We start from the raw sequence: 27,202 nt of genomic DNA on the forward strand, positions 1-27,202 counted from the left end.
TCATGCTCCTCGTATTTTTCAGACCTTTTCATGCTCCTCGTACTTTTCACACTTTTTCATGCTATCCATATTTTTCACACCTTTTCATGTCCTCGTATTTTTCACAACTGTTCATGCTCCTGGTATTTTTCACAACTTTTCATGCTCTTCGTATTTGTCACACCTTTTCATGCTCTTCTTATTTTCCACACTTTTACATGCTCTGCATGTTTTTCACACCTTTTCATACTCTTCTTATTTTTCACTTTTTTTCATGCTCTTCAGATTTTTCACACCTTTTCATGCTCTTCATATTTTTCAGACCTTTTCATGCTTTTTATATTTTTCACAGCTTTTCATGATCTTCGTGTTTTTCACACCTTTTCATGCTCTCGTATTTTTCAGACATTTTAATGCTCCTCGTACTTTTCACACCTTTTCATTCTCCTAGTATTTTTCACACCTTTTCATGCTCCTGGTATTTTTCACAACTTTTCATGCTCTTCGTATTTTTCACATATTTTCATGCTCTTTGAATTTTTCATACCTTTTCATGCTTTTCATATTCCTCAGACCTTTTCATGCTCTTGATATTTTTCACACCTTTTCATGCCCTTCGTGTTTTTCACATCTTTCATGCTCTTGATATTTTTCACACCTTTTCATGCTCTTCATATTTTTCAGACCTTTTCATGCTCTTGATATTTTTCACACCTTTGCATGCCCTTCGTGTTTTTCACACATTTCATGCTCCTCATATTTCTCACACCTTTTCATGCTCTTCATATTTTTCACACCGTTTCATGCTCCTCATATTTTTTTTTCTTTTCTTTTTTTTTATTTATTTTTTTTCCAGTGGGTTTTGTCATACATTGATATGAATCAGACATGGATTTACATATATTCCCAATCCCGATCCCCCCTCCCACCTCCCTCTCCACCCGATTCCTCTGGGTCTTCCCAGTGCACCAGGCCGGAGCACTTGTCTCATGCATCCCACCTGGGCTGGTGATCTGTTTCACCATAGATAGTATACATGCTGTTCTTTTGAAATATCCCACCCTCACCTTCTCCCACAGAGTTCAAAAGTCTGTTCTGTATTTCTGTGTCTCTTTTTCTGTTTTGCATATAGGGTTATCATTATCACCTTTCTAAATTCCATATATATGTGTTAGTATGCTGTAATGTTCTTTATCTTTCTGGCTTACTTCACTCTGTATAATGGGCTCCAGCTTCATCCATCTCATTAGGACTGGTTCAAATGAATTCTTTTTAATGGCTGAGTAATATTCCATGGTGTATATGTACCACAGCTTCCTTATCCATTCATCTGCTGATGGGCATCTAGGTTGCTTCCATGTCCTGGCTATTATAAACAGTGCTGCGATGAACATTGGGGTGCACGTGTCTCTTTCAGATCTGGTTTCCTCAGTGTGTATGCCCAGAAGTGGGATTGCTGGGTCATATGGCAGTTCTATTTCCAGTTTTTTAAGAAATCTCCACACTGTTCTCCATAGTGGCTGTACTAGTTTGCATTCCCACCAACAGTGTAAGAGGGTTCCCTTTTCTCCACACCCTCTCCAGCATTTATTGCTTGTAGACTTTTGGATAGCAGCCATCCTGACTGGCGTGTAATGGTACCTCATTGTGGTTTTGATTTGCATTTCTCTGATAATGAGTGATGTTGAGCATCTTTTCATGTGTTTGTTAGCCATCTGTATGTCTTCTTTGGAGAAATGTCTGTTTAGTTCTTTGGCCCATTTTTTGATTGGGTCATTTATTTTTCTGGAATTGAGCTGCAGGAGTTGCTTGTATATTTTTGAGATTAATCCTTTGTCTGTTTCTTCATTTGCTATTATTTTCTCCCAATCTGAGGGCTGTCTTTTCACCTTACTTATAGTTTCCTTTGTAGTGCAAAAGCTTTTAAGTTTCATTAGGTCCCATTTGTTTAGTTTTGCTTTTATTTCCAATATTCTGGGAGGTGGGTCATAGAGGATCTTGCTGTGATTTATGTCGGAGAGTGTTTTGCCTATGTTCTCCTCTAGGAGTTTTATAGTTTCTGGTCTTACATTTAGATCTTTAATCCATTTTGAGTTTATTTTTGTGTATGGTGTTAGAAAGTGTTCTAGTTTCATTCTTTTACAAGTGGTTGACCAGTTTTCCCAGCACCACTTGTTAAAGAGGTTGTCTTTTTTCCATTGTATATCCTTGCCTCCTTTGTCAAAGATAAGGTGTCCATAGGTTCGTGGATTTATCTCTGGGCTTTCTATTCTGTTCCATTGATCTATATTTCTGTCTTTGTGCCAGTACCATACTGTCTTGATGACTGTGGCTTTGTAGTAGAGTCTGAAGTCAGGCAGGTTGATTCCTCCAGTTCCATTCTTCTTTCTCAAGATTATTTTGGCTATTCGAGGTTTTTGGTATTTCCATACAAATTGTGAAATTCTTTGGTCTAGTTCTGTGAAAAATACCGTCAGTAGCTTGATAGGGATTGCTTTGAATCTATAGATTTGGTCCTCATATTTTTTATACAAATTCATGCTCCTCTTATTTTTCAACCTTCACATGCTACTCATATTTTTGACACCGTTTCATGCTCTTCATATTTTTGACACCTTTTCATGCTTCCCATATTTTTGACACTTTTTCATGCTCTACATATTTTTCAGACCTTTTCATGCTTGTCGTATTTTTCAGACGTCTTCATGCTCCTCGTATTTTTCAGAACTTTTCATGCTCCTTGTATTTTTCACAACTTTACATGCTCTTCCTGTTTTTCACACCTTTTCAGGCTCTTCGTATTTTTCACACCTTTTCATGCTCTTCGTGTTTTTCACACCTTTTCAGGCTCTTCATATTTTTCACACTTTTCATGCTCTTCATATTTTTGACACGTTTTCATGCTTTTCATATTTTTCAGACCTTTTCATGCTCTTGATATTTTTCACAGCTTTCCATGCTCTTCGTGTTGTTCACTCCATTTCATGATCTCGTGTTTTTCAAGTGTTTCATGCTCCTCATATTTTTCACACCTTTTCATGCTCTTCATATTTTTCACACCGTTTCATCCTCCTCTAATTTTTCATACAGTTTCATGCTCCTCATATTTTTCACACCTTTTCATGCTTCTCATATTTTCGACACCTTTTAATGCTCCTCATATTTTGGACACCTTAACATGCTCTTCATATTTTTCAGACCTTTTCATGCTTTTGAAAATTTTCACACCTTTTCCTTCTCTTCGTATTTTTCACACCTTTTCATGCTCCTTATATTTTTGACACCTTTTCATGCTCTTCATATTTTTCAGACCTTTTCATGCTCCTCGTATATTTCACACCTTTTCATGCTCCTCTTAATTTTCAGATCTTTTCATGCTCCTCATTTTTTCACACCATTCCATGCTACTCTTATTTTTCACACCATTTCATGCACCTCATATTTTTCATACACTTTCATGCTCTTCATATTTTTCACACATTTTCATGCTCCTCGTATTTTACACACCTTTCATGCTCCTCGTATATTTCACACCATTTCATGCTCCTCAGATTTTTCATACAGTTTCATTCTCCTCATATTTTTCACACCTCTACATGCTCCTCATATTTTTGACACCTTTTCATGCTCTTCATATATTGCAGTCCTTTTCATGCTGCTCGTATTTTTCAGACTTTTTCATGCTCCTCGTACTTTTCAGACCGTTTCATGCTCCTCATGTTTTTCAGACCTTGTCATGCTCCTCGTATTTTTCAGACCTTTTCATGCTCCTCGTATTTTTCAGACGTTTTCATGCTCCCTTTATTTATCACACGTTTCATGCTCTTCGTATTTTTCACCCTTTTTTGCTCCTCGTATTTTTCAGACCTTTTCATGCTGCTCGGAAATTTCACACCTTTTCATGCTCCTCGTATTTTTCACACCTTTTCATTTTCCTCGTATTTTTCACACCTTTTCATGCTCCTCGTTTTTTCAGACCATTTCATGCTCCTCGTATTTTTCACACCTTTTCATGCTCCTCATATTTTTCACACCTTTTCATGCTCCTCGTATATTTCAGACCTTTTCATGCTTCTCGTATTTTGCAGACCTTTTCATGCTCTTCGTATTTTTCAAACCTCTTCATGCTCTTTCGGTTTTTCACACCTTTTCCTGCTCTTCGAATTTTTCAGGCTGTTTCATGCTCTTGATATTTTTCACACCTTTTCATGCTCTTCGTGCTTTTCACACTTTTCATGCTCTTCGTATATTTCCCACTGTTTCATTCTCGTCATATTTTTCACACCTTTTCATGCTCTTCACTTTTTTCACACCATTTCATGCTCCACATATTTTTGACAGTTTTTCATGCCCCTATATTTTTCAGACAGTTTCCTGCTCCTCATATTTTTCAGACCGTTTCATGCTCTTGATATTTTTCACACCTTTTCATGGTCTTCATATTTTTCACAACTTTTCATGCACCTCATATTTTTGAAATCTTTTGAAGCTCTTCATATTTTTCACACCTTTTCATGCTCCTCATATTTATCACACCTTTTCATGCTCCACATATTTTTGACACCTTTTAATGTTCTTCAAGTTTTTCAGAACTTTTCATGCTCCTCATATTTTTGACACCTTTTCATGCTCCTCACATTTTTCACACCGTTTCATGCTCCTCATATTTTTGACACCTTTTCATGCTCTTCCTATTTTTAACACCGTTTCATGCTCCTCATATTTTTCATACAGATTCATGCTCTTCCTATTTTTCACACCTTTAAATGCTCCTCATATTTTTGACACCTTTTCATGCTCTTCATATTTTTCACTCCTTTTCATGCTCCTCATATTTTTGACACCTTTTCATGCTCTTCATATTTTTCAGACCTTTTCATGCCCCTCGTGTATTTCAGACCATTTCATGCTCCTCGTATTTTTCAGACCCTTTCTTGCTCCTCGTATTTGTCAGATCTTTTCATGCTCCTCGTATTCTTCACAACTTTTCATGCTCCTCGTTTTTTTCAGACCATTTAATGTTCCTCGTATTTTTCAGACCTTTTCATGCTCCTCGTGTTTTTCACACCTTTTCATGCTCCTCGTATTTTTCACAACTTTTCATGATGTTTGTATTTGTCACACCTTTTCAAGCTCTTCGTATTTTTCAGACCTTTTCATGCTCTTCGTATTTTTCACACCTTTTCAGGCTGTTCTTATTTTTCACACATTTTCATGCTCTTCGTGTTTTTCATACCTTTTCGTGCTCTCGTATTTTTCAGACCTTTTCAAACTCCTCATATTTTTCGCACCTTTTCATTATATTCATGTTTTTCACACCTTTTCATCCTCCTCATATTTTTCATACAGATTCATGCCCCTCATATTTTTCACACCTTTACATGTTCCTCATATTTTTGACACCTTTTCATGCTCTTCATATTTTACACACATTTTCATTCTTCTCATATTTTTGACACCTTTTCATGCTGCACATATTTTTCAGACCTTTTCATGCTCCTCGTATTTTTAAGACGTTTTCATACTCCTCATAATTTTCACACCTTTGCATGCTCTTCATATGTTTCACACCGTTTCATGCTCCTCATATTTTTCATACAGATTCATGCTCCTCATATTTTTCACACCTTTACATGCTCCTCATATTTTTGACACCTTTTCATGCTCTTCATATTTTTCACTCCTTTTCATTCTCCTCATATTTTTGACACCTGTTCATGCTCTACATATTTTTCAGACCTTTTCATGTGCCTCGTATTTTGAAGACGTTTTCATGCTCTTCGTATTTTCAGACCTTTTCATGCTCCTTGTACTTTTCACACTTTTTCATGCTATTCATATTTTTCATACCTTTTCATGCTCCTCGTATTTTTCACAACTTTTCATGCTCCTCGTATTTTTCACAACTTTTCATGCTCTTCGTATTTGTCACACCTTTTCATGCTCTTCTTACTTTCCACACTTTTTCATGCTCTGCATGTTTTTCACACCCTTTCATGCTCTTCTTATTTTTCACATTTTTTCATGTTGTTCATATTTTTCACACCTTTTCATGCTCTTCATATTTTTCAGACCTTTTCATGCTTTTTATATTTTTCACAGCTTTTCATGCTCTTCGTGTTTTTCACACCTTTTCATGCTCTCGTATTTTTCAGACATTTTAATGCTCCTCGTACTTTTCACACCTTTTCATGCTCCTAGTATTTTTCACACCTTTTCATGCTCCTGGTATTTTTCCCAACTTTTCATGCTCTTCGTATTTTTCACATCTTTTCATGCTCTTTGAATTTTTCATACCTTTTCATGCTCTTCATATTCCTCAGACGTTTTCATGCTCTTGATATTTTTCACACCTTTGCATGCCCTTCGTGTTTTTCACACATTTAATGCTCTTCATATTTTTCACACCTTTTCATGCTCTTCATATTTTTCACACCATTTCATGCTCCTCATATTTTTTATACAAATTCATGCTCCTCTTATTTTCAACCTTTACATGCCACTCATATTTTTGTCACCGTTTCATGCTCTTCATATTTTGACACCTTTTCATGCTCCCCATATTTTTGACACTTTTTCATGCTCTACATATTTTTCAGACCTTTTCATGCTCGTCGTATTTTTCAGACGTCTTCATGCTCCTCGTATTTTTCAGACCTTTTCATGCTCCTCATATTTTTCACAACTTTACATGCTCTTCGTTTTTGTCACACCTTTTCAAGCTCTTCGTATTTTTCACACCTTTTCATGCTCTTCGTGTCTTTCACACCATTTCAGGCTCTTCGTATTTTTCACACCTTTTCATGCTCTTCATATTCTTGACACGTTTTCATGCTTTTCATATTTTTCAGAACTTTTCATGCTCTTGATATTTTTCAAAGCTTTCCATGCTCTTCGTGTTGTTCACTCCATTCATGATCTCGTGTTTTTCAGAGTGTTTCATGCTCATCATATTTTTCACACCTTTTCATGCTCTTCATATTTTTCACACTGTTTCATCCTCCTCTAATTTTTCATACAGTTTCATGGTCCTCATATTTTTCACACCTTTACATGCTTCTCATATTTTCAACACCTTTTAATGCTCCTCTTATTGTTGACAACTTATCATGCTCTTCATATTTTTCAGACCTTTTCATGCTTTTGATAATTTTCACATCTTTTCCTGCTCTTCGTATTTTTCACACCTTTTCCTGCTCTTCGTATTTTTCACAACTTTTCATGCTCCTTATATTTTTGACACCTTTTAATGCTCTTCATATTTTTCAGACCTTTTCATGCTCCTCGTATATTTCACACCTTTTCATGCTCCTCGTATTTTTCAGAGCTTTTCATGCTCCTCGTATTTTTCAGACCTTTAAATGCTCCTCTTAATTTTTAGATCTTTTCATGCTCCTCATTTTTTCAAACCATGTTATGATCCTCTTATTTTTCACACCATTTCATGCTTTTCATATTTTTCATACCCTTTCATGCTCTTCATATTTTTCACACATTTTCATGCTCCTCGTATTTTACACACCTTTTCATGCTCCTCGTATATTTCACACCATTTCATGCTCCTCAGATTTTTCATACAGTTTCATTCTCCTCATATTTTTCACATCTCTACATGCTCCTCATATTTTTGACACCTTTTCATGCTCTTCATATATTGCAGTCCTTTTCATGCTCCTCGTATTTTTCAGACCTTTTCATGCCCCTCGTATTTTTCAGACCTTTTCATGCTCCTTGTATTTTTCAGACCTTTTCATGATCCTCGTATTTTTCACACCTTCTCATGCTCTTCGTATTTTTCACAACTTTTCATGCTACTCATATTTTTAAAATCTTTTGAAGCTCTTCATATTTTTCACACCTTTTCATGCTCCTCATATTTATCACACCTTTTCATGCTCCACATATTTTTAACACCTTTTAATGTTCTTCAAGTTTTTCAGAACTTTTCATGCTCCTCATATTTTTGACACCTTTTCATGCTCCTCACATTTTTCACACCGTTTCATGCTCTTCATATTTTTGACACCTTTTCAGGCTCTTCCTATTTTTCACACCGTTTCATGCTCCTCATATTTTTCATACAGATTTATGCTCTTCCTATTTTTCACACCTTTAAATGCTCCTCATATTTTTGACACTTTTTCATGCTTTCATATTTTTCACTCCTTTTCATGTTCCTCATATTTTTGACACCTTTCCATGCTCTTCATATTTTTCACACCTTTTCAGGCTGTTCTTATTTTCACACATTTTCATGCTCCTCGTGTTTTTCACACCTTTTCATGCTCTCGTATTTTTCAGACCTTTTCAAACTCCTCATATTTTTCACACCTTTTCATGATATTCATGTTTTTCACACCTTTTCATCCTCCTCTTATTTTTCATACAGATTCATGCCCCTCATATTTTTCACACCTTTACATGTTCCTCATATTTTTGACACCTTTTCATGCTCTTCATATTTTACACACATTTTCATTCTTCTCATATTTTTGACACCTTTTCATGCTGCACATATTTTTCAGACCTTTTCCTGCTCCTCGTATTTTTAAGACGTTTTCATACTCCTCATAATTTTCACACCTTTTCATGCTCTTCATATGTTTCACACCGTTTCATGCTCTTCATATTTTTCATACAGTTTCATGCTCCTCATATTTTTCACACCTTTACATGTTCCTCATATTTTTGACACCTTTTCATGCTCTTCATATTTTACACACATTTTCATTCTTCTCATATTTTTGACACCTTTTCATGCTTCACATATTTTTCAGACCTTTTCATGCTCCTCATATTTTTCACAACTTAACATGCTCTTCGTATTTGTCACACCTTTTCAAGCTCTTCGTATTTTTCACACCTTTTCATGCTCTTCGTGTCTTTCACACCATTTCATGCTCTTCGTATTTTTCACACCTTTTCATGCTCTTCATATTTTTGACACGTTTTCATGCTCTTCATATTTTTCAGACCTTTTCATGCTCTTGATATTTTTCACAGCTTTCCATGCTCTTCATGTTGTTCACTCCATTCATGATCTCGTGTTTTTCAGAGTGTTTCATGCTCCTCATATTTTTCACACCTTTTCATGCTCTTCATATTTTTCACACTGTTTCATCCTCCTCTAATTTTTCATACAGTTTCATGGTCCTCATATTTTTCACACCTTTACATGCTTCTCATATTTTCAACACCTTTTCATGCTCCTCATATTGTTGACAACTTATCATGCTCTTCATATTTTTCAGACCTTTTCATGCTTTTGATAATTTTCACATCTTTTCCTGCTCTTCGTATTTTTCACACCTTTTCCTGCTCTTCGTATTTTTGACACCTTTTCATGTTCTTCATATTTTTCAGACCTTTTCATGCTCCTCGTATTTTTCAGAGCTTTTCATGCTCCTCGTATTTTTCAGACCTTTAAATGCTCCTCTTAATTTTTAGATCTTTTCATGCTCCTCATTTTTTCAAACCATGTCATGCTCCTCTTATTTTTCACACCGTTTCATGCTCCTCATATTTTTCATACCCTTTCATGCTCTTCGTATTTTTCACACATTTTCATGCTCCTCGTATTTTACACTCCTTTTCATGCTCCTCGTATATTTCACACCATTTCATGCTCCTCATTTTTTTCAGACCGTTTCATGCTCCTCATATTTTTCAGACAGTTTCATGCTCCTCATATTTTTCAGACCGTTAAATGCTCCTCGTATTTTTCAGATCTTTTCATGCTCCTCGTATTTTTCACACCTTTTCATGCTGTTCATATTATTCACAGCTTTTCATGCTTTTCATATTTTTCAGACCTTTTCATGCTCTTGATACTTTTCCAACCTTTTCATGCTCTTCGTATTTTTCACAGTGCTCCTCCTATTTTTCACACCTTTTCGTTCTCCTCGTATTTTTCAGAATTTTTCACGCTCTTCATATTTTTCACACCTTTTCATGCTCTTCATATTTTTCAGAACTTTTGTGCTCTTCATATTTTTCTCACACTTTAATGCTCCTTGTATATTTCAGACCTTTTCGTGCTCCTCCTATTTTTTTTTCAGTATTTCATGCTCTATCTCGTTTATTTTTGACATAATACGTTGTTTCCCATGGCTCCTTCGTATTTTCACATCTTTACATGATACCCTCGTTGTTTTTTTTTTTTCATTCCACCTTCTCATGCTCTAGCGGTATTTTTCATCTACCTTTCGTTCTCGTCGCTTTTTTTTTTCATTCATTTTTTTTTTTTCCTCTTCAAAAACACCTTTTCGTGCTCTTCATATTTTTCGGCCATTTTCTTGTTCTTCATATTTTTCACACCTTTTCAGGCTCTTCATATTTTTCAGACCTTTTCATGCTCCTCGTATTTTTCAGACCTTTTTATGCTCCTCCTATTTTTCAGGTCTTTTCATGCTCCTCGTATTTTTGGCACATTTTCATGCTCCTCGTATTTTTCACACCTTTACATGCTCTTCGTATTTGTCTCACCTTTTCATGCTCTTCTTATTTTCCACATTTTTTCATGCTCTTCATATTTTTCACACCTTTTCGTGCTCTTCATATTTTTCAGAGCTTTTCGGGCTCTTCATATTTTTCAGACCGATTCATGCTCCTCTAATTTTTCACACTTTTTCATGCTCCTCATATTATTCAGACCTTTTCATGCTCCTCGTATTTGTCACACCTTTTCATGCTCTTCGTATTTTTCACACCTTTTCGTTCTCCTCCTATTTTTCACACCTTTTCGTGCTCTTCATACTTTTCAGACTTTTTCTTGTTCTTCATATTTTTCACACCTTTTCAGGCTCTTCATATTTTTCAGACCTTTTCATGCTCCTCGTATTTTTCAGACCTTTTTATGCTCCTCCTATTTTTCAGGTCTTTTCAAGCTCCTCGTATTTTTGACACATTTTCATGCTCCTCGTATTTTTCACACCTTTACATGATCCTCGTGTTTTTCACACCTTCTCATGCTCTTCGTATTTTTCACAACTTTTCATGCTCCTCGTATATGTCATACCATTTCATGCTCCGCAGACTTTCATACACTTTCATTCTCCTCATATTTTTCACACCTCTACACACTCCTGATATTTTTGACACCTTTTCATGCTCCCATATTTTTCAGACCTTTTCATGCTCCTCGTATTTTTAAGACGTTTTCATACTCCTCATAATTTTCACACCTTTTCATGCTTTTCCTATTTTTCACACCGTTTCATGCTCCTCATATTTTTCATACAGATTCATGCTCCTCATATTTTTCACACCTTTACATGCTCCTCATATTTTTCACACCTTTTCATGCTCTTCATATTTTTCACACCTTTTCATGCTCTTCTTATTTTTCACATTTTTTCATGCTCTTCATATTTTTCACACCTTTTCATGCTCTTCATATTTTTCAGACCTTTACATGCTTCTTATATTTTTCACAGCTTTTCATGCTGTTCGTGTTTTTCACACCTTTTCATGCTCTGGTATTTTTCAGACATTTTAATGCGCCTCATACTTTTCACACCTTTTCATGCTCCTAGTATTTTTCACACCTTTTCTTGCTCCTGGTATTTTTCACACCTTTTCATGCTCTTCGTATTTTACACATCTTTTCATGCTCTTTGAATTTTTCATAACTTTTCATGCTCTTGATATTCCTCAGACCTTTTCATGCTCTTGATATTTTTCAACCTTTTCATGCCCTTCGTGTTTTTCACATCTTTCATGCTCTTGATATTTTTCACACCTTTCCAAGCGCTTCATATTTTTCACACCGTTTCATCCTCCTCTAATTTTTCATACAGTTTCATGCTTCTCATATTTTTCACACCTTTACATGCTTCTCATATTTTCGACACCTTTTAATGCTCCTCTTATTTTTTACACCTTATCATGCTCTTCATATTTTCAGACCTTTTCATGCTTTTGATAATTTTCACTCCTTTTCCTGCTCTTCGTATTTTTCACACCTTTTCCTGCTCTTCGTATATTTCACACCTTTTCATGCTTCTCATATTTTTCAGAGCTTTTCATGCTCCTCGTATTTTTCAGACCTTTAAATGCTCCTCTTAATTTTCAGATCTATTCATGCTCCTCTTTTTTTCACACCATTTCATGCTCCTCTTATTTTTCACACCTTTTCATGCTCCTCATATTTTTCATACCCTTTCATGCTCTTCATATTTTTCACACATTTTCATGCTCCTCGTATTTTACACACCTTTTCATGCTCCTCAGATACTTCACACCTTTTCACGTTCCTAGTATTTTTCACACCTTTTAATGCTCCTCGTTTTTTCAGCCCATTACATGCTCCTTGTATTTTTCACACCTTTTCTTGCTCCTCGTATTTTTCACACCTTTTCATGCTCCTCGTATATTTCAGACCTTTTCCTGCTTCTCGCATTTTGCAGACCTTTTCATGCTCTTCGTATTTTTCAAACGCTTTCATGCTCTTCGTGTTTTTCACACCGTTTCCTGCTCTTCGAATTTTTCAGGCCGTTTCATGCTCTAGATATTTTTCACACCTTTTTATGCTGTTCCTGGTTTTCACACCTTTTCATGCTCTTCGTATATTTCCCACCGGTTCATGCTCGTCATATTTTTCACACCTTTTCATGCTCTTCACTTTTTTCACACCATTTCATGCTCCACATATTTTTGACAATTTTTCATGCCCCTCATATTTTTCAGACAGTTTCCTGCTCCTCATATTTTTCAGACCGTTTCATGCCCTTGATATTTTTCATACCTTTCCATGGTCGTTCATATTTTCACAAACTTGCCCTGCTCTCATGATTTTTGAAATCTTTTTGAGGCTCTCAATAGTTTGTCACACCTTTTCAGCTCTCAAGTATTTTTGACGAAATACCTTAATGTTCTTGCGATGTTTTTCAGACTCTTTCATGCTCCTCATATTTTTGACGACCTTTTCAATGCTCCTCACATTTTTCACACCGTTTCATGCTCCTCATATTTTGACAACGTCTTGTCAGTGCTCTTCCTATTTTTCACAGAAGTACCGTTTCAGGTCCTATATTTTTCATACAGATTCATGCTCTTCCTATTTTTCACACCTTTAAATGCTCCTCATATTTTTGACACCTTTTCATGCTCTTCATATTTTTCAGACCTTTTCATGCTTTTGATAATTTTCACACCTTTTCCTGCTCTTCCTATATTTCACACATTTTCCTGCTCTTCATATATTTCACACCTTTTCCTGCTCTTCGTATTTTTCACACCTTTTCATGCTCCTTATATTTTTGACACCTTTTCATGCTCTTCATATTTTTCTGACCTTTTCATGCTCCTCGTATATTTCACACCTTTTCTTGCTCCTCGTATTTTTCAGACCTTTAATTGCTCCTCTTAATTTTCAGATATTTTCATGCTCCTCATTTTTTCACACCATTTCATGCTCCTCTTAATTTTCAGATCTTTTCATGCTCCTCATATTTTTCATACCCTTTCATGCTCTTCATATTTTTCACACATTTTCATGCTCCTCGTATTTTTCACACCTTTTCATGCTCCTCATATACTTCACACCTTTTCATTCTCCTCATATTTTTGACACCTGTTCATGCTCTACATACTTTTCAGACCTTTTCTTGTGCCTCGTATTTTTAAGACGTTTTCATGCTCCTCGTATTTTTCAGACCTTTTCATGCTCCTCATATTTTTCAGACGTTTTCATACTCCTCATCATTTTCACACCTTTTCATGCTCTTCATTTTTTTCACACCGTTTCATGCTCCTCCTATTTTTCATACAGATTCATTCTCCTCATAGTTTTCACACATTTTCACACCTTTTCATGCTCCTAGTATTTTTCACACCTTTTCTTGCTCCTTGTATTTTTCACAACTTTTCATGCTCTTCGTATTTTACACATCTTTTCATGCTCTTTGTATTTTTCATAACTTTTCATGCTCTTGATATTCCTCAGACCTTTTCATGCTCTTGATATTTTTCAACCTTTTCATGCCCTTCGTGTTTTTCACATCTTTCATGCTCTTCATATTTTTCACACCTTTCCAAGCGCTTCATATTTTTCACACCGTTTCATCCTCCTCTAATTTTTCATACAGTTTCATGCTTCTCATATTTTTCACACCTTTACATGCTTCTCATATTTTCGACACCTTTTAATGCTCCTCATATTTTTTACACCTTATCATGCTCTTCATATTTTCAGACCTTTTCATGCTTTTGATAATTTTCACACCTTTTCCTGCTCTTCGTATTTTTCACACCTTTTCCTGCTCTTCGTATATTTCACACCTTTTCATGCTTCTCATATTTTTCAGAGCCTTTCATGCTCCTCGTATTTTTCAGACCTTTAAATGCTCCTCTTAATTTTCAGATCTATTCATGCTCCTCTTTTTTTCACACCATTTCATGCTCCTCTTATTTTTCACACCATTTCATGCTCCTCATATTTTTCATACCCTTTCATGCTCTTCATATTTTTCACACCTTTTCATGCTCCTCGTATTTTACACACCTTTTCATGCTCCTCAGATACTTCACACCTTTTCACGTTCCTAGTATTTTTCCCACCTTTTAATTCTCCTCGTTTTTTCAGACCATTACATGCTCCTTGTATTTTTCACACCTTTTCTTGCTCCTCGTATTTTTCACACCTTTTCATGCTCCTCGTATATTTCAGACCTTTTCCTGCTTCTCGCATTTTGCAGACCTTTTCATGCTCTTCGTATTTTTCAAACGCTTTCATGCTCTTCGTGTTTTTCACACCGTTTCCTGCTCTTCGAATTTTTCAGGCCGTTTCATGCTCTAGATATTTTTCACACCTTTTCATGCTGTTCCTGTTTTTCACACCTTTTCATGCTCTTCGTATTTTTCCCACCGGTTCATGCTCGTCATATTTTTCACACCTTTTCATGCTCTTCACTTTTTTCACACCATTTCATGCTCCACATATTTTTGACAATTTTTCATGCCCCTCATATATTTCAGACAGTTTCCTTCTCCTCATATTTTTCATACCGTTTCATGCTCTTGATATTTTTCATACCTTTCCATGGTCTTCATATTTTTCACAACTTTTCATGCTCCTCATATTTTTGAAATCTTTTTAAGCTCTTCATATTTTTCACACCTTTTCATGCTCCTCATATTTTTCACACCTTTTCATGCTCCTCATATTTTTGACATCTTTTCATGCTCTTCACATTTTTCACAAGGTTTCATGCTCCTCATATTTTTGACACCTTTTCATGCTCTTCCTATTTTTCACACCGTTTCATGTTCCTCATATTTTTCATACAGATTCATGCTCTTCCTATTTTTCACACCTTTTCATGCTCCTCATATTTTTGACACCTTTTCATGCTCTTCATATTTTTCACACCTTTTCATGCTCCTCATATTTTTCACACCTTTTCATGCTCTTCATATTTTTCAGACCTTTTCATGCCCCTCGTGTATTTCAGACCATTTCATGCTCCTCGTATTTTTCAGACCCTTTCATGCTCCTCGTATATTTCAGATCTTTTCATGCTCCTCGTATTTTTCAGACCTTTTCATGCTCCTTTTATTTTTCAGACCCTTTGATGCTCCTCGTATTTTTCAGACCTTTTCATGCTCCTCGTATTTTTCACACCTTTTCATGCTCCTCGTATTTTTCACAACTTTTCATGCTGTTTGTATTTGTCACACCTTTTCAAGCTGTTCGTTTTTTTCGACCTTTTCATGCTCTTCGTGTTTTTCACTCCTTTTCAGGCTGTTCTTATTTTTCATACATTTTCATGCTCTTCGAGTTTTTCACACCTTTTCATGCTCTTGTATTTTTCAGACCTTTTCAAGCTCCTCATATATTTCACACCTTTTCATGTTATACATATTTTTCACACCGATTCTTCCTCCTCATATTTTTCATACAGATTCATGCTCCTCATATTTTTCACACCTTTACATGTTCCTCTTATTTTTGACACCTTTTCATGCTCTTCATATTTTACACACCTTTTCATTCTCCTCATATTTTTGACACCTTTTCAAGCTCAACATATTTTTCAGACCTTTTCATGCTCCTCGTATTGTTAAGACGTTTTCATACTCCTCATAATTTTCACATCTTTTCATGCTCTTCATATTTTTCAGACCTTCTCATGCTCTTGATATTATTGACACCTTTGCATGCCCTTCGTGTTTTTCACACATTTCATGCTCTTCATATTTTTTACACCTTTTCATACTCCTCATATTTTTCACACCGTTTCATGCTCTTCATATTTTTCAGACTTTTTCATGCTCTTGATATTTTTCACACCTTTGCATGCCCTTCGTGTTTTTCCCACATTTCATGCTCTTCATATTTTTTACACCTTTTCATGCTCCTCATATTTTTCACACCTTTTCATTTTCTTCATATTTTTCACATCGTTTCATGCTCCTCATATTTTTTATACAAATTCATGCTCCTCTTATTTTTCAACCTTTACATGCTACTCATATTTTTGACACCGTTTCATGCTCTTCATATTTTGACACCTTTTCATGCTCCCCATATTTTTGACACTTTTTCATGCTCTACATATTTTTCAGACCTTTTCAAGCTCGTCGTATTTTTCAGACGTCTTCATGCTCCTCGTATTTTTCACACCTTTTCATGCTCCTCGTTTTTTCAGACCATTTCATGCTCCTCGTATTTTTCACACCTTTTCGTGCTCCTCATATTTTTCACACCTTTTCATGCTCCTCGTTTATTTCAGACCTTTTCATGCTTCTCGTATTTTGCAGACCTTTTCATGCTCTTCGTATTTTTCAAACCTCTTCATGCTCTTTGGGTTTTTCACACCTTTTCCTGCTCTTCGAATTTTTCAGGCCGTTTCATGCTCTTCATATTTTTCACACCTTTTCATGCTCTTCGTGTTTTTCACACCTTTTCATGCTCTTCGTATATTTCCCACCGTTTCATTCTCGTCATATTTTTCACACCTTTTCATGCTCTTCACTTTTTTCACACCATTTCATGCTCCACATATTTTTTACAGTTTTTCATGCCCCTATATTTTTCAGACAGTTTCCTGCTCCTCATGTTTTTCAGACCGTTTCATCCTCTCGATATTTTTCACACCTTTTCATGTTCTTCATATTTTTCACAACTTTTCATGCTACTCATATTTTTGAAATCTTTTGAAGCTCTTCATATTTTTCACACCTTTTCATGCTCCGCATATTTATCACACCTTTTCATGCTCCACATATTTTTGACACCTTTTAATGTTCTTCAAGTTTTTCAGAACTTTTCATGCTCCTCATATTTTTGACACCTTTTCATGCTCCTCACATTTTTCACACCGTTTCATGCTCCTCATATTTTTGACACCTTTTCATGCTCCTCGTATTTGTCACACCTTTTCATGCTCCTCGTATTTTTCACACCTTTTCGTTCTCCTCCTATTTGTCACACCTTTTCGTGCTCTTCATACTTTTCAGACATTTTCTTGTTCTTCATATTTTTCACACCTTTTCAGGCTCTTCATATTTTTCAGACCTTTCATGCTCTTCCTATTTTTCACACCGTTTCATACTCCTCATATTTTTCATCCAGATTCAGGCTCCTCATATTTGTCAGACCGTTTCATGCTCTTCATATTTTCACACCATTTCATACTCCTCATATTTTTGACACCTATTCATGCTCCTCATATTTTTCTGACCGTTTCATGCTCCTCGTATTTTTCAGTCCGTTTCATGCTCTTCATATTTTCACACCATTTCATACTTCTCATATTTTTGACACGTATTCATGCTCCTCATATTTTTCTGACCATTTCATGCTCCTCGTATTTTTCAGTCCGTTTCATGCTCCTCTAATTTTTCACGCCTTTTCATGCTCCTCATGTTTTTGACAACTTTTCATGCTCCTAATATTTTTCTGAACTTTTCAGGCTCCTCGTATTTTTCAGACCTTTTCATTCTCTTCATATTTTTCACACCTTTTCATCCTCTTCGTATTTTTCACACCTTTTCGTGCCTTTCATAATTTTCACACTTTTTCATGCTCTTCCTAATTTTCACAGCTTTTCATGCTCCTCGTATTTTTCAGATCTTTTCATGCTCCTCGTATTTTTCACACCTTTTCATGCTCCTCGTATTTTTCAGACCTTTTCATGCTCCTCGTATTTTTCACACCGTTTTGTGCTCCTCGTATTTTTCACACATTTTCATGCTCCTCGTATTTTTCACTCCTTTTCGTGCTCCTCATATTTTTCACAGCTTTTCATGCTCTTTGTGTTTTTCACACCTTTTCAGGCTGTTCATATTTTTCACACATTTTCATGCTCTTCATATTTTTCACACCTTTTCATGCTCTCGTATTTTTCAGACCTTTTCAAACTCCTCATATTTTTCACACCTTTTCATGATATTCATATTTTCACACCGTTTCATCCTCCTCATATTTTTCATACAGATTCATGCTCCTCATATTTTTCACACCTTTACATGTTCCTCATATTTTTGACACCTTTTCATGCTCTTCATATTTTACACACCTTTTCATTCTCCTCATATTTCTGACACCTTTTCATGCTCCACATATTTTTCAGACCTTTTCATGCTCCTCGTATTTTTAAGACGTTTTCATCCTCCTCATAATTTTCACACCTTTTCATGCTCTTCATATGTTTCACACCGTTTCATGCTCCTCATATTTTTCATACAGATTCATGCTCCTCATATTTTTCACACCTTTACATGCTCCTCATATTTTTGACACCTTTTCATGCTCTTCATATTTTTCACACCTTTTCATTCTCCTCATAGTTTTGACACCTGTTCATGCTCTACATATTTTTCATACCTTTTCATGTGCCTCGTATTTTTAATACGTTTTCATGCTCCTCGTATTTTTCAGACCTTTTCATGCTCCTCGTACTTTTCACACTTTTTCATGCTATCCATATTTTTCACACCTTTTCATGTCCTCGTATTTTTCACAACTGTTCATGCTCATATTTTTCAGACCTTTACATGCTTCTTATATTTTTCACAGCTTTTCATGCTCTTCGTGTTTTTCACACCTTTTCATGCTCTGTATTTTTCAGACATTTTAATGCGCCTCATACTTTTCACACCTTTTCATGCTCCTAGTATTTTTCACACCTTTTCTTGCTCCTGGTATTTTTCACAACTTTTCATGCTCTTCGTATTTTACACATCTTTTCATGCTCTTTGAATTTTTCATAACTTTTCATGCTCTTGATATTCCTCAGACCTTTTCATGCTCTTGATATTTTTCAACCTTTTCATGCCCTTCGTGTTTTTCACATCTTTCATGCTCTTGATATTTTTCACACCTTTCCAAGCGCTTCATATTTTTCACACCGTTTCATCCTCCTCTAATTGTTCATACAGTTTCATGCTTCTCATATTTTTCACACCTTTACATGCTTCTCATATTTTCGACACCTTTTAATGCTCCTCATATTTTTTACACCTTATCATGCTCTTCATATTTTCAGACCTTTTCATGCTTTTGATTATTTTCACACCTATTCCTGCTCTTCGTATTTTTCACACCTTTTCCTGCTCTTCGTATTTTTCACACCTTTTCCTGCTCTTCGTATATTTCACACCTTTTCATGCTTCTCATATTTTTCAGAGCTTTTCATGCTCCTCGTATTTTTCAGACCTTTAAATGCTCCTCTTAATTTTCAGATCTATTCATGCTCCTCTTTTTTTCACACCATTTCATGCTCCTCTTATTTTTCACACCTTTTCATGCTCCTCATATTTTTCATACCCTTTCATGCTCTTCATATTTTTCACACATTTTCATGCTCCTCGTATTTTACACACCTTTTCATGCTCCTCAGATACTTCACACCTTTTCACGTTCCTAGTATTTTTCACACCTTTTCATGCTCCTCGTTTTTTCAGACCATTACATGCTCCTTGTATTTTTCACACCTTTTCTTGCTCCTCGTATTTTTCACACCTTTTCATGCTCCTCGTATATTTCAGACCTTTTCCTGCTTCTCGCATTTTGCAGACCTTTTCATGCTCTTCGTATTTTTCAAACGCTTTCATGCTCTTCGTGTTTTTCACACCGTTTCCTGCTCTTCGAATTTTTCAGGCCGTCTCATGCTCTAGATATTTTTCACACCTTTTCATGCTGTTCCTGGTTTTCACACCTTTTCATGCTCTTCGTATATTTCCCACCGGTTCATGCTCGTCATATTTTTCACATCTTTTCATGCTCTTCACTTTTTTCACACCATTTCATGCTCCACATATTTTTGACAATTTTTCATGCCCCTCATATTTTTCAGACAGTTTCCTGCTCCTCATATTTTTCAGACCGTTTCATGCTCTTGATATTTTTCACACCTTTTCATGGTCTTCATATTTTTCACACCTTTTCATGCTACTCATATTTTTGAAATCTTTTGAAGCTCTTCATATTTTTCACACCTTTTCATGCTCCTCATATTTTTGACACCTTTTAATGTTCTTCATGTTTTTCAGACCTTTTCATGCTCCTCATATTTTTGACACCTTTTCATGCTCTTCACATTTTTCACAAGGTTTCATGCTCCTCATATTTTAGACACCTTTTCATGCTCTTCCTATTTTTCACACCGTTTCATGTTCCTCATATTTTTCATACAGATTCATGCTCTTCCTATTTTTCACACCTTTTCATGCTCCTCATATTTTTGACACCTTTTCATGCTCTTCATATTTTTCACACCTTTTCATGCTCCTCATATTTTTCACACCTTTTCATGCTCTTCATATTTTTCAGACCTTTTCATGCCCCTCGTGTATTTCAGACCATTTCATGCTCCTCGTATTTTTCAGACCCTTTCATGCTCCTCGTATATTTCAGATCTTTTCATGCTCCTCGTATTTTTCAGACCTTTTCATGCTCCTCATATTTTTCACACCTTTTCATGCTCCTCGTATTTTTCACACCTTTTTATGCTGTTTGTATTTGTCACACCTTTTCAAGCTCTTCGTATTTTTCGGACCTTTTCATGCTCTTCGTGTTTTTCCCACCTTTTCAGGCTGTTCTTATTTTTCATACATTTTCATGCTCTTCGAGTTTTTCACACCTTTTCATGCTCTTGTATTTTTCAGACCTTTTCAAGCTCCTCATATATTTCACACCTTTTCATGTTATACATATTTTTCACACCGATACTTCCTCCTCATATTTTTCATACAGATTCATGCTCCTCATATTTTTCACACCTTTACATGTTCCTCTTATTTTTGACACCTTTTCATGCTCTTCATATTTTACACACCTTTTCATTCTCCTCATATTTTTGACACCTTTTCAAGCTCAACATATTTTTCAGACCTTTTCATGCTCCTCGTATTGTTAAGACGTTTTCATACTCCTCATAATTTTCACATCTTTTCATGCTATTCATATTTTTCAGACCTTCTCATGCTCTTGATATTATTGACACCTTTGCATGCCCTTCGTGTTTTTCACACATTTCATGCTCTTCATATTTTTTACACCTTTTCATGCTCCTCATATTTTTCACACCGTTTCATGCTCTTCATATTTTTCAGACTTTTTCATGCTCTTGATATTTTTCACACCTTTGCATGCCCTTCGTGTTTTTCACACATTTCATGCTCTTCATATTTTTTACACCTTTTCATGCTCCTCATATTTTTCACACCTTTTCAAGCTCTTCATATTTTTCACACCGTTTCATGCTCCTCATATTTTTGATACAAATTCATGCTCCTCTTATTTTTCAACCTTTACATGCTACTCATATTTTTGACACCGTTTCATGCTCTTCATATTTTGACACCTTTTCATGCTCCCCATATTTTTGACACTTTTTCATGCTCTACATATTTTTCAGACCTTTTCAAGCTTGTCGTATTTTTCAGACGTCTTCATGCTCCTCGTATTTTTCAGACATTTTCATGCTCCTCGTATTTTTCACACCTTTTCATGCTCCTCGTATTTTTCACACCTTTTCATGCTCCTCATATTTTTCACACCTTTTCATGCTCCTCGTATATTTCAGACCTTTTCATGCTTCTCGTATCTTGCAGACCTTTTCATGCTCTTCGTATTTTTCAAACCTCTTCATGCTCTTTGGGTTTTTCACAACTTTTCCTGCTCTTCGAATTTTTCAGGCCGTTTCATGCTCTTGATATTTTTCACACCTTTTCATGCTCTTCGTGTTTTTCACACCTTTTCATGCTCTTCGTATATTTCCCACCGTTTCATTCTCGTCATATTTTTCACACCTTTTCATGCTCTTCACTTTTTTCACACCATTTCATGCTCCACATATTTTTGACAGTTTTTCATGCCCCTATATTTTTCAGACAGTTTCCTGCTCCTCATGTTTTTCAGACCGTTTCATCCTCTCCATATTTTTCACACCTTTTCATGTTCTTCATATTTTTCACACCTTTTCATGCTACTCATATTTTTGACATCTTTTGAAGCTCTTCATATTTTTCACACCTTTTCATGCTCCGCATATTTATCACACCTTTTCATGCTCCACATATTTTTGACACCTTTTAATGTTCTTCAAGTTTTTCAGAACTTTTCATGCTCCTCATATTTTTGACACCTTTTCATGCTCCTCACATTTTTCACATCGTTTCATGCTCCTCATATTTTTGACACCTTTTCATGCTCTTAATATTTTTCACACCGTTTCATGCTCCTCATATTTTTCATACAGATTCATGCTCTTCCTATTTTTCACACCTTTAAATGCTCCTCATATTTTTGACACCTTTTCATGCTCTTCATATTTTTCACTCCTTTTCATGCTCCTCATATTTTTGACACCTTTTCATGCTCTTTATATTTTTCAGACCTTTTCATGCCCCTCGTGTATTTCAGACCATTTCATGCTCCTCGTATTTTTCAGACCCTTTCTTGCTCCTCGTATTTTTCAGATCTTTTCATGCTCCTCGTATTCTTCACAACTTTTCATGCTCCTCGTTTTTTTCAGACCCTTTAATGTTCCTCATATTTTTCAGACCTTTTCATGCTCCTCGTGTTTTTCACACTTTTTCATGCTTCTCGTTTTTTCACAACTTTTCATGATGTTTGTATTTGTCACACCTTTTCAAGCTCTTCGTATTTTTCACACATTTTCATGCTCTTCGTGTTTTTCACACCTTTTCATGCTCTCGTATTTTTCAGACCTTTTCAAACTCCTCATATTTTTCTCACCTTTTCATTATATTCATGTTTTTCACACCTTTTCATCCTCCTCATATTTTTCATACAGATTCATGCCCCTCATATTTTTCACACCTTTACATGTTCCTCATATTTTTGACACCTTTTCATGCTCTTCATATTTTACACACCTTTTCATTCTTCTCATATTTTTGACACCTTTTCATGCTGCACATAATTTTCAGACCTTTTAATGCTTCTCGTATTTTTAAGACGTTTTCATCCTCCTCATAATTTTCACACCTTTCCATGCTCTTCATATGTTTCACACCGTTTCATGCTCCTCACATTTTTCATACAGATTCATGCTCCTCATATTTTTCACACCTTTACATGTTCCTCATATTTTTGACACCTTTTCATGCTCTTCATATTTTATACACATTTTCATTCTTATCATATTTTTGACACCTTTTCATGCTGCACATATTTTTCAGACCTTTTCATGCTTCTCGTATTTTTAAGACGTTTTCATACTCCTCATAATTTTCACACCTTTGCATGCTCTTCATATGTTTCACACCGTTTCATGCTCCTCATATTTTTCATACAGATTCATGCTCCACATATTTTTCACACCTTTACATGCTCCTCATATTTTTGACACCTTTTCATGCTCTTCATATTTTACACACATTTTCATTCTTCTCATATTTTTGACACCTTTTCATGCTGCACATATTTTTCAGACCTTTTCATGCTCCTCGTATTTTTAAGACGTTTTCATCCTCCTCATAATTTTCACACCTTTTCATGCTCTTCATATGTTTCACACCGTTTCCTGCTCCTCATATTTTTCATACAGATTCATGCTCCTCATATTTTTCACACCTTTACATGTTTCTCATATTTTTGACACCTTTTCATGCTCTTCATATTTTTCACTCATTTTCATTCTCCTCATATTTTTGACACCTGTTCATGCTCTACATATTTTTCAGACCTTTTCATGTGCCTTGTATTTTGAAGACGTTTTCATGCTCTTCGTATTTTCAGACCTTTTCATGCTCCTCGTACTTTTCACACTTTTTCATGCTATTAATATTTTTCACACCTTTTCATGCTCCTCGTATTTTTCACAACTTTTCATGCTCTTTGTATTTGTCACACCTTTTCATGCGCTTCTTACTTTCCACACTTTTTCATGCTCTGCATGGTTTTCACACCTTTTCATGCTCTTCTTATTTTTCACATTTTTTCATGTTGTTCATATTTTTCACACCTTTTCATGCTCTTCATATTTTTCAGACCTTTTCATGCTTTTTATATTTTTCACAGCTTTGCATGCTCTTCGTGTTTTTCACACCTTTTCATGCTCTCATATTTTTCAGACCTTTTAGTGCTCCTCGTACTTTTCACACCTTTTCATGCTCCTAGTATTTTTCACACCTTTTCATGCTCCTGGTATTTTTCCCAACTTTTCATGCTCTTCGTATTTTTCACATCTTTTCATGCTCTTTGAATTTTTCACACCTTTTCATACTCCTGGTATTTTTCACACCTTTTCTTGCTCTTCATATTTTTCAGACTTTTTCATGCTCTTGATATTATTCACACCTTTTCATGCCCTTCGTGTTTTTCACATCTTTCATGCTCTTGATATTTTTCACACCTTTTCATGCTCTTCATATTTTTCAGACCTTTTCATTCTCTTGATATTTTTCACACCTTTGCATGCCCTTCGTGTTTTTCACACATTTCATGCTCTTCATATTTTTTACACCTTTTCATGCTCCTCATATTTTTCACACCTTTTCATGCTCTTCATATTTTTCACACCGTTTCATGCTCCTCATATTTTTTATACAAATTCCTGCTCCTCTTATTTTTCAATCTTTACATGCTACTCATATTTTTGACACCTTTTCATGCTCTTCATATTTTTGACACCTTTTCATGCTCCCCATATTTTTGACACTTTTTCATGCTCTACATATTTTTCAGACCTTTTCATGCTCGTCGTATTTTTCAGACGTCTTCATGCTCCTCATATTTTTCAGACCTTTTCATGCTCCTCATATTTTTCACAACTTTACATGCTCTTCGTATTTGTCACACCTTTTCAAGCCCTTCGTATTTTTCACACCTTTTCATGCTCTTCGTGTCTTTCACACCATTTCAGGCTCTTCATATTTTTCACACATTTTCATGCTCTTCCTATTTTTGACACGTTTTCATGCTCTTCATATTTTACAGACCTTTTCATGCTCTTGATATTTTTCACAGCTTTCCATGCTCTTCGTGTTGTTCACTCCATACATGATCTCGTGTTTTTCAGAGTGTTTCATGCTCCTCATATTTTTCACACCTTTTCATGCTCTTCATATTTTTCACACCGTTTCATCCTCCTCTAATTTTTCATACAGTTTCATGCTCCTCATATTTTTTCACACCTTTACATGCGTTCCACGAACTCTCTCATACCATACCCTTTCGTATCGTCACTCCTGCATATTTTCCACACCTTCTTCAAGCTCTCGATATTTTTCACACCGTTTCATGCTCCTCATATTTTTCTATACAAATCTAATGCTCGCACTCTAACTCTTCTCTTATATTAATATTCGACTCCAGTCGTTTACTGGCACTCTAATGTTTGACACGCGGTCATTCCATGCATATACTACTCTTTACCATGACCGCTTTTCTACCTTTTGATAATTTTCGACACCTTTTACTTGCTCTTCATACTATTGTTATACACATTTTCGCTGCCATCGATTCATATCGACTCTTCCACACGCTTCTGCTCTTCGTATTTTTCCCACCTTTTCATGCTCCTTATATTTTTGACACCTTTTCATGCTCTTCATATTTTTCAGACCTTTTCATGCTCCTCGTATATTTCACACCTTTTCTTGCTCCTCGTATTTTTCAGACCTTTAATTGCTCCTCTTAATTTTCAGATATTTTCATGCTCCTCATTTTTTCACACCCTTTCATGCTCCTCTTAATTTTCAGATCTTTTCATGCTCCTCATATTTTTCATACCCTTTCATGCTCTTCATATTTTTCACACATTTTCATGCTCCTCGTATTTTTCACACCTTTTCATGCTCCTCATATACTTCACACCTTTTCATTCTCCTCATATTTTTGACACCTGTTCATGCTCTACATACTTTTCAGACCTTTTCTTGTGCCTCGTATTTTTAAGACGTTTTCATGCTCCTCGTATTTTTCAGACCTTTTCATGCTCCTCATATTTTTAAGACGTTTTCATACTCCTCATCATTTTCACACCTTTTCATGCTCTTCATTTTTTTCACACCGTTTCATGCTCCTCCTATTTTTCATACAGATTCATTCTCCTCATAGTTTTCACACATTTTCATGCTCCTCGTATTTTACACACCTTTTCATGCTCCTCATATACTTCACACCTTTTCATGCTCTTCATATTTTACACACCTTTTCATTCTCCTCATATTTTTGACACCTGTTCATGCCCTACAGATTTTTCAGACCTTTTCATGTGCCTCGTATTTTTAAGACATTTTCATGCTCCTCGTATTTTTCAGACCTTTTCATGCTCCTCATATTTTTCAGACCTTTTCGTGCTCCTTGTATTTTTCAGAATTTTTCATGCTCTTCATATTTTTCACACCTTTTCATGCTCTTCATTATTTTCAGAATTTTTGTGCTCTTCATATTTTTCACACCCTTTCATGCTCCTCGTATATTTCAGACCTTTTCGTGCTCCTCGTATTTTTCACAACTTTTCTAGGTCCTCATTTTTCAGACCATTTCAAGCTCTTCATATTTTTCAAACTTCTCAGGCTCTTCATGTTTTTCTGACCTTTTCATGCTCCTCTTATTTGTCACACCTTTTCACGTTCCTCGTATTTTTCTCACCTTTTCGTTCTCCTCCTAGTTTTCACACCTTTTCTTGCTCTTCATGCTTTTCAGACATTTTCTTGTTCTTCATATTTTTCACACCTTTTCAGGCTCTTCATATTTTTCACACCTTTTCATGCTCCTCGTATTTTTCACACCTTTTCATGCTCC

This window comes from Cervus canadensis, chromosome 14, assembly GCF_019320065.1.
Source record: "Cervus canadensis isolate Bull #8, Minnesota chromosome 14, ASM1932006v1, whole genome shotgun sequence".
Classification (NCBI taxonomy): Eukaryota; Metazoa; Chordata; class Mammalia; order Artiodactyla; family Cervidae; genus Cervus; species Cervus canadensis.